Source organism: Osmerus mordax, chromosome 20, assembly GCF_038355195.1.
Source record: "Osmerus mordax isolate fOsmMor3 chromosome 20, fOsmMor3.pri, whole genome shotgun sequence".
In the NCBI taxonomy this organism is placed as follows: domain Eukaryota; kingdom Metazoa; phylum Chordata; class Actinopteri; order Osmeriformes; family Osmeridae; genus Osmerus; species Osmerus mordax.
Genome location: NC_090069.1, coordinates 3760242 through 3768957, shown reverse-complemented (window position 1 = coordinate 3768957; position 8716 = coordinate 3760242). Strand labels below are relative to the sequence as shown.

The 8716-nt window shown below is 51.7% G+C and overlaps 1 protein-coding gene across 1 annotated transcript in view; it reads right to left on the bottom strand.

Moving 5' to 3' along the window:
• The window catches only part of LOC136964187 (ankyrin-1-like), a 45468-nt gene that overhangs the window by 35725 nt on the left and 1027 nt on the right, over window positions 1–8716 (bottom strand).

The window sequence follows — 8716 nt, the reverse complement described above, 5'->3', positions numbered from 1 at the left end:
GAGAGGAGCAGAATTAGTAGGGGAAGGGTATAAATGAGAGCATCACATGAAAGAGGAGCAGTTGACCTTTGTGAAGGGCACATGAATACTGCAATCCCGGGACTGTACAGGCCGGCCCACGCCACAAACCCACAACCCCCGGATCCCAATCTCCCTTCTCTAATCCCGCCGCGCTGAACGTGGTTCGATTGAAATTTCCTACGGTGCGCAGAACTCCTCCATTCCAAAATCATTTTTTTTTTTTTTTTTTTCCTGAGCATTCCACCTGCAGGGACAGGTGTCATGGTGGACATTTGCGCTGGGGCTCACCGGACCACGTCAAAGTCATTATCGGAAGCGGGGAGGGTGGGGTGCGTGCGTGTGTGTGTGTGGGGGGGGGGGGGGGGGAGGGGAGGGGAGGGGAGAGGTTGGGGAGGGGAGAGCGCTCGCCACTTACGAAGCGCTCTTCTGTGAGTTAATGAGGCAGAACGCGACACAACACACAGCACATAAACAATTGGGTATGGTGTGGCACACGCACGCATCTTAACCAGTCGGCCAACGACCTCACACGGGCCCTACCTCTGGGAAGCGCATGTTCTCTTCGACAGACACACACTGAGCCTAGCACGCGACGTACGTGCGGCGCCGAAACACACATATATTACACAAGTACCCAAGAGGCCCAAAAGGTACTGTTCACAGGAAACTGCAGCCAACGAGCAATGACAAGCCCCATGTTTGCAAACAATATCTAGACCACAGACAGTCCTCTATAATAGTCCCGTAGCCACTAAGCAGGGTGCTGACTATCAACCAACTGACAAAACAAAGCTATGGCTTCGTGCCAGGTGTTTGAAAGTGACGTGTTGCTAATACTACCACGCCAGTCCTCCTTCTGAGCACGGCCCAGCGTGGAGCACCAGGGCTGGCCAGATGGACAGGACGGACAGGCCTCCTCCGGTGGCTATCTGCCTTTTCATAGCCAAGCACCCCCCTTCCCTCCCCACACACACACACACACACCCCTCTCTTCTCCTCTCTATTCTGTCTCAGAGAGCGGTCCGTTCTGTGAGTGTGTTATTCCGCCTGTAGCGTATAAACACAGAAGGAAAAGAGAGCAACCGACTGTGCCACAATCCTGATATAATGGTATGTTAACCCCCACCACACACACACACACTCTCTCTCTCCCTCCCTCTTTCCTCCCTCTCTCGCCCTTTCTCTCTGCTGTGTCGAGGCACCGAACTGAAGTTCCCTGACCTGCACTCATATAAATACTTCATCCCTGATTCAATTTTAAACTGTGGGTGGAAGAGAAGAAAGGCGAGCAGAATGAAGGGTTGCCGCTTCCCCTTTCCTCCTCACCCTTTCTCCATTATCTCTCTCTCTCTCTCTCTCTCTCTCTCCCTCTCTCTCTCTCTCTCTCTCTCTCTCTGTGTTTCCCTCTCTCTCTAATGGAAGTCAGGGCGAGAGGGGGGGTGGACCCATTAGCTTGCCTTTTGTTCTCTATATAGGGTTATTGTAGCTCCTGGCTTGATAGATTTGATTATAAATGAGAGGTAAAAAAGTAATTGCATGTTTACCGTCCAAGTCAATCGCAGCTGATTTGCATAATGTCGAATACAACTGTGGGCGAGGCACTCGGGCAGGCGTGCAGAGAGGAGGGAGGACGGCCACGCGACAGATGGAGGGAGACATAGATAGCAGGGGGAGAAAACTGGTCCCAGACATGGACGAGAAACGGAGAGGATGACCAATGGGAGCCAGAGTTTGTGCGCGTGTGCGTGCGTGTGTGGTTTTTTTTGCGTGCCGTAGGTCTGTTTACAGTATGTGTAACGGTGCGTGCGGGGATGCGTACGTGCGTGTGCGAACTCATCCCGGTGATCAGCTCTCTGTCAGAGAGCCAGCCGATGAATCGGCTCTACCCGATGATCCATCGCCAGTCGATACGGTCCCTCGCTGCAGGGGGACAGCCATGAGAGGCACAGCCACAGCCCCCTGAACAGCATGTCGTACACACACAGCACGGCCCATGCCAGAGCAAGGACACTGCTGCGACACGGCTCGCACGAACGATGATTTTGTTCACCTGCCTCAATGATCTCTTCGGCTTTACTCCTACAGCATAACACATGCCCTTTGCTAGGAAATGTATGACCTAAACAAACGCCCCCTAGCACCTCGGTCTACAATGTGCGTTGTCCAACTATCAACACTATGCCCTTAGTACAGACAGTTTTATGCTCCCAAGCAGGGTTCGAAGTGACCTATGAACTTAGCGGAATCCACCCCATCCAAAAATATTCTGGAATATTCTATCTGTATATTTTTCTTTTCATGTTAGGAAATCTTATGTTTGGAATTTAAGCATTTTAAATAATAATTTCACTCGTCAAGCTGCAAATATGTCAAGCCCTACAGACATGACCAATTATAAAAATGCCAATGTTGATATAAAAAATGATAGTCCTACTGTCTTAGTAAAGAGCGTTTCAGGGCCCACCAGTCGCCCCTCATTTCGAACCACGCCGCCCCCCTATCACACGCCCTTGGGAGAGCAACCACACTAGTCTCTGCCTGGGGCAGATACTGATCTCCAACCCGTCTCTGGAAGGGTCTCCTTTCACCCTGTAGCTTACAGCATGTATGCATTCATAGCAGAGTTGTACTGTAAGAGCTGCGAGGGAGGTGTGTGTGCGTGCGCGCGTGTGCGTGCGCGCGTGTGCGTGTGTGCGTGCGTGTGTGTGTGCATGTGTGTGTGCATGTGTGTGTGCATGTGTGCATGTATGTGTGTGTGCATGTGTGTGCTGTGCGTGCGTGTGTGTGTGGGTGTGTGTGTGTGCGTGTGTGCATGTGAAGTGGTGGGGGGTGCCCAAATGGCAGCACTTCAGCACATTAGAAGGCTCGCCGGGACACATGATACACATGACCTTGAGGAGGGCTAATTCCATTGCGTAACCTCCGCCCCATGTCTCCTAATGAGAGGAAGCCCAGCTTAGCTCGTCGACTAGCTGGCTAGTGACGGTCGACTGTGATTACCATCCTCCATGGAAACCTGGAGAAATGGTCGTGGAGACCAACGCCCAGAGTGACTAGAAGGACATTGCATCAATGAATCTATGAGGGACTTGTTCAGAGGCATTACTCGTTGAAATGAAGGATGGTTAATAGTCCTGTTGTCACATCTACTGCTATTGGTCTATACCAGACCCCACTGATGTGCGGTTTGTAGCGTAGCTACACGTGGCCGGTGTGTCGTGCCGTTTCATTGGTCGGTTCCTCTCCCAGTCCTGCTGACTTGGATGTCGTGTCGAGTCACCCTCTCCTCCCATCCCCCCTGAGGTACTGAGGTCTCACTCCCGTTCTGTATGGCACACTCTAATCTCCATGGCAACATCCATCATTTCACATTCCTGCTACTTGACCCCGGGAGTCATGATAAACTTTGCACAATAGATTTATAGCCATTACCCCTCCCCTGCATGAGAGTGCTCTGATTGGCTAGTCCTCCGGCTGAGGTGATGGATGACCTGATGAATGGGCGGGAGGAGGGGGAGCAATTTGATAGGTGAGATCTCCGAATGAAACATCTCCCTATCAGGGATTGGCAGAATGAACTCCCAGACTTCCTCAAACCTGAGCAGCCAGGGCTGTGTCCCCTCCTTTACAGCTGCCACAACTAAGGCAATGATATCTATAGATACTTCTAAAAGTATTTCAAGTATTTCAGATGTGCCATTCAAGTTACGGTCTCCCTTTTAGAGATGGCCAAATATCCGAGCCAGGGTTTTCCAAACAGAGGTGCGTCAGTGACCCAGGTCAATGGACGGCTGGTGTTTTTTGCCCCTCCGCCCTCCAGGTGAATCCTCTCCACTCCAGCACTCCTCTCATCTCATCCGTGTCCTTTCAGACCAGCGGGCTGGACAGAGACAGACGGCGAGAGAGAGAGAGAGAGGGGAGCCAAACCCATCTTAAAAAACTGCCAGTCCTGTGCTTCCTAGCTTATTTCGTTGAGGTGGAACAGGGGATGACTCAGGGACTAACAGATGCTGTGGAGAGCCCCCCCCCACCACACCCCCCCACCCCACCCCCCCCTCCCTGTCTCCCCTCTGGATCAGGTTGGCAGGGCGTCTGTTGGCAGAGGGCAGAGATTTGGGCTAAGAATTCAAATGAGCTCCAGCAAAGTTTCCTAGGTTCCGTGGCAGTTCAAATGAAGCTCTTGATTTGTTGATGAGTTGACGCAGAGAGCGCTGTGGTCTTTCTTTAGGAGCTGTCGGATGATTTTCTGGTGTGTCTGATTTCATCACATTAACAATTAAAAATGAGGACCTAAAAAAGTCACAAGCATTTAGAGGAATAGATATATATAGGCTACAGCAGTGGTTGTCAACCCTGGTCCTCAGGTACTCCCTGTCCTGCATGTTTTAGATGTTTCCCTGCTCCAACACACCTGATTCAAATGAATGGTCGTTAGCAGGCTTCTGCATAACTAGATAACGACCATTCATTTGAATCAGGGTGTGTTGGAACAGGGAAACATCTAAAACATGCAGGACAGGGGGGTACCTGAGGACCAGGGTTGAGAACCACTGGGCTACAGTAGATAACATCAGCTTCAGTATAATACAAATCCTCACCAACTGTGCATGTGGTATAGACAAGTATGTAACCTTCTGGCATAAACCAGAAGCACCTTTCAGACTGTTGACAATCAATTGTTACCCCACCACACACACACACACACACACACACACACACACACACAATGCTCTCGTAGGGAGCCCCGGGGTTGCAGCAGCTGTCAGTCCAGCTGCAGATGAAACATGTGGAAGAAGGCCTTCGGTTGGTCGACCCCCCTTCTCACTTCTCATCTGTCCTCCACACCTCTCGCCCCTTCTCCCTCCTTCTCAACTCCTTCTCTGCCTCCGTAACTCCATCCATCTTTACTCCCACCCTCCTTCTCTGCTTCCTCCCGCCCTCAGCTCTTCTTTCTCCCATCCCTTCCTTCCTTCTCTCTCTCTCTCTCTCTCTCTCTCTCTCTCTCTCTCTCTCTCTCTCTCTCTCTCTCTCTCTCTCTCTCTTTCCTCTCTATTGTCATGACATCATCGGAATGTTTGTGAGCCGTACAAGTTGTCTGGTATGGCTTTATCACCGCATGGCGACTACACGGCCAAGCTGCCACCAACAGCCGAGTCAACAAACTTGAGTCATCCGGAAGCATGGCTGTAGCGCGAACAGCATGACATCAGTCGCTTACCAACGTCTCTCAGTCATAGAGGGGGCTCCTCTCGATTACTCACTAATCTGTCGATTAATGCTCTTGACATGGTGGTCATGTTCACTGAGGTACAGAGCCCGCTGTAGCAGCAGGCACTTGTGGGTCTCCTTGGTGCTTGAGTGGTGCACAGTTAGGGCCCAACCGAGGGAGGGATGTACGTACAACATCGACCCCCCCCCCCCCCCCTCCCCCCGTCTTGTGTGTGGGGCTGGTGTCGTATCGCGTGCTCACCTCCTTGCTCCCTTAACGGGATTACGTCGGCACTAAAGGGCGGGACCTCACACATCTGTCTGGTCTGGAGCACATTGCATCGCCATGGGAGGATTAGAAGACGGCTAGCTAGCTAGCTCTTTAGCAATGAACACTAGAGGGAGGGGCCTGTGCATATATCGCATGCGGTCCATTGTCAGGCTTGTTTCGCTATGTACTGCACGCTTCTTATGCTCGGCGGGAGGTAGAAGCCACTGAGCGTGTGCAGCGGAGGCCCGTGAGACCGGGGGGACCCGAACTTCCGCTTCTTCCCCGTCCACCATACCCCGCCGTTGCATGGGGAACCGCGTCCAAGGCACCCTAGCAGGGATGCGGGGACAGCTACTGGCTGTGGGCAAGGACACACACAGACGTGTGGCTGTGCCGTGCATACATGTTTATGAAGCCTACCCCTATGCACACGCAAAGTACTGTGTGAACGCTATGCCCACCAGTCGATACAAATACATTCTCTGGCTCGATTTTCTTACTTCGCTGTATTTCATTTTAAATGCCATTTTCCTTCAGTAAATTGAGTAATAATGATTTGGCCTGCGCTGCACCTAGCAATTAGCACATATGACAGCGTATAAGGAGATGTAGCTAAAATTGACAAATACAACCTGCCAGCGGTGCTGAGGGTTGCATTTACAATCCGCTAGATAAAGTTGAAGCCAAAATCACATCAACAGTTACAGTAAACCAATTTGAGACGGGCATAACTAAATGAGTGGGTAGGATCTTACTGATCGATACTTCCACCAAGGTCAGGTGACCAGCAATAACCGACAGCGGGGGGGGATGGGATTGCTGTTGTACGGTGATGCCATAGCAACGGCTTTAAACTTGAAGTTAACCTCCACCCCTCTGACCTCCTCCTCTAATATTTCACACAGAGCCATAAACTAAACCGTACGCCTCCTACCTATCTGACTTTGAGGCGGTGTGTTCCTATTCAAGAAATGCTCTCCTGTGCAGGATGAGAACGAGACAGACATTCCGATAGCATGGGTCTGGGCCGCAGTGTAACTTTAAGCAAGAAGGGGTAAATATAGCCTGTATCTGAACTAAGAGGTGCTTACAGATCAATCTGACCTTGCTTCATTCTGCTCCCCCTCCTTTGAGTGCACACACACGCGGCGCGGCACCGCACAATCCCATACACAACCTCCCGATCACACACACACACACACATGCACACGCGCAGGTCCCTTGGAATCTGGGACACTCTGCTGTTTGGAGCCTCACACACGTAGGCACGCGTAAACATGTCCCAGCATACACTGGGAGTATACTCCAACTCTTGTTCCACAGGAATCTAGGGCGACGTATTTACTCCCTACGAATGCACGGGCCTGTAAATCAAACCGGCTGGGTTAGGTGCTCGTTCTTCATGGTTATTAGTAACTGAGCCTTCTGGATTACAAGCGCCATCTCTGTATTGAGCGATACGGCCCCTTTAATCAGCGCTCCACAACGACATCCCCCAGGCTAATTGGCACGCACCGACATGGCCACCGTTTTCTTTCTATGCGGCTCGCGGAACTTAGAGCAGGGCGCCAAGTTCTCTCGCCTTCGCTTCCGAATCCTAGCTTGGGTCCGATCCCGTGTGTCTACGGCTCCCACAGCGCCGGACAGCTCGCGTTTCCTCCCTGGGACACTGCTACCTCAGTCAGAGGGGCAGTTCTCGAGGACGCGCGCGCGCCTCTGAGCGCACACGTCCGATGGGTTCATCTTCAGAGGTCTGGTTCCAGGAGGTTACATAAACCATGGCGCCGCGCGCACAGGCACACAGACAGGCGCAGGTCGGGTCCCATTACGGTACACATCCGTTGTTCTCAGACAGACACATCAGCAGTCTTATTGCGGAATGATCGAAGGAAACAAACACCTCAAGGAGCATGGATATATTCAATCTCTATGTAGCGCCACCATGTTTGCACCACGGCCATTTCAAACAGATGCGAGAGCCAAAGATCACAGGGGCACAGAGTTGCTCTACGACACTGTTGCACTGTGATCTCATCTACACTGTTCAATGTAACATAAAACCCGCGAGTTAAGGAAGAGAGGGTAGGGATCGGCGTGTACAGCCTTGCGGCTGAACTCGATTAACGCCTGGAAGCCGTCGAACCGCTCCCAGAACACGACGGGTTTCTCCGGAGGATTCTCGCGGAACGTCGAATTCCCTAGCCACTAGCCGACAAGGCTCTGGAGGGACATGGCGTTCACCGAGGGCCGTCGGTGCAGAAAGGATTCCTTGGGACTGCCATGTCCAGCCATGCAGAACATTGGACGGCTGGAAAAAGGCAACGAGACGACGTGGAAACACATTCCTCGTGTTCCTGGTTGACGACCATGTTTGTGTTCGCTGGAGGGTTATCGATAATCCACCCCGCGTTGAGTGTCGATCGTGAAAGATTCGATCATGTCTCGACGATATTTCCCACGTCAACAGAATGACAAACGCACATTTGGGCACACTGATGCCTGCCATTTCTAGCCTCAGAGAACGATCCATTCTGGAACTCTCTCTTCCCTGCATCCTTCGTCCTCTTGTCCCTCTCCCATTTCTATATCTTTCTCTCCCATCCCTCCCTCCCTCCCTTTCTATGCATCACGGTGTCTGTATGTGGAGACCAGCGATAGAAGGGTCCCTCTGAAAAGCATTATTGAGGCAACATGGCCGCCCAGACGCCTTGACATCGCCGAGTCCGTTTTCCTACTCCGATAACAACCGTCATGTGTAATTGGGGGATCGTTTTCACCTCGCTTTACTCCCTACGTTGCAACCTATTTCCCCCCCCCCATCTCTCTCTGTCTCTCTCTCTCTGTCTCACCACTACACTGTAACCGCATTAAGATGCGTCCACTAGCCTGAACACCGCATGCTTAGCCGCTTTGAGAAAGGACGCAAAGCTTCACATTACGCTACGGCAGACGGCGGAGCAGGTACGTGGGTGCTCCTTTCGTACCTCTGGTTATATACCTGGGTTCTATATAAAGGAGCCACACAGAGCGATAAGTACTAAGGAGGTAATGGTTGGAGCTGTCATGGAGACGTCCCTGCTCCCCTTCAGTACACACAGGTAGAGGTTGTTTTTTAATGAAACAGGCCGCTCTCTATAGGTGGAACATGAGAGCTTAGAGTATATCCCTCCCTCCCCCTCTCTCTCTCTCTCTCTCTCTCTCTCTCTCTCTCTCTCT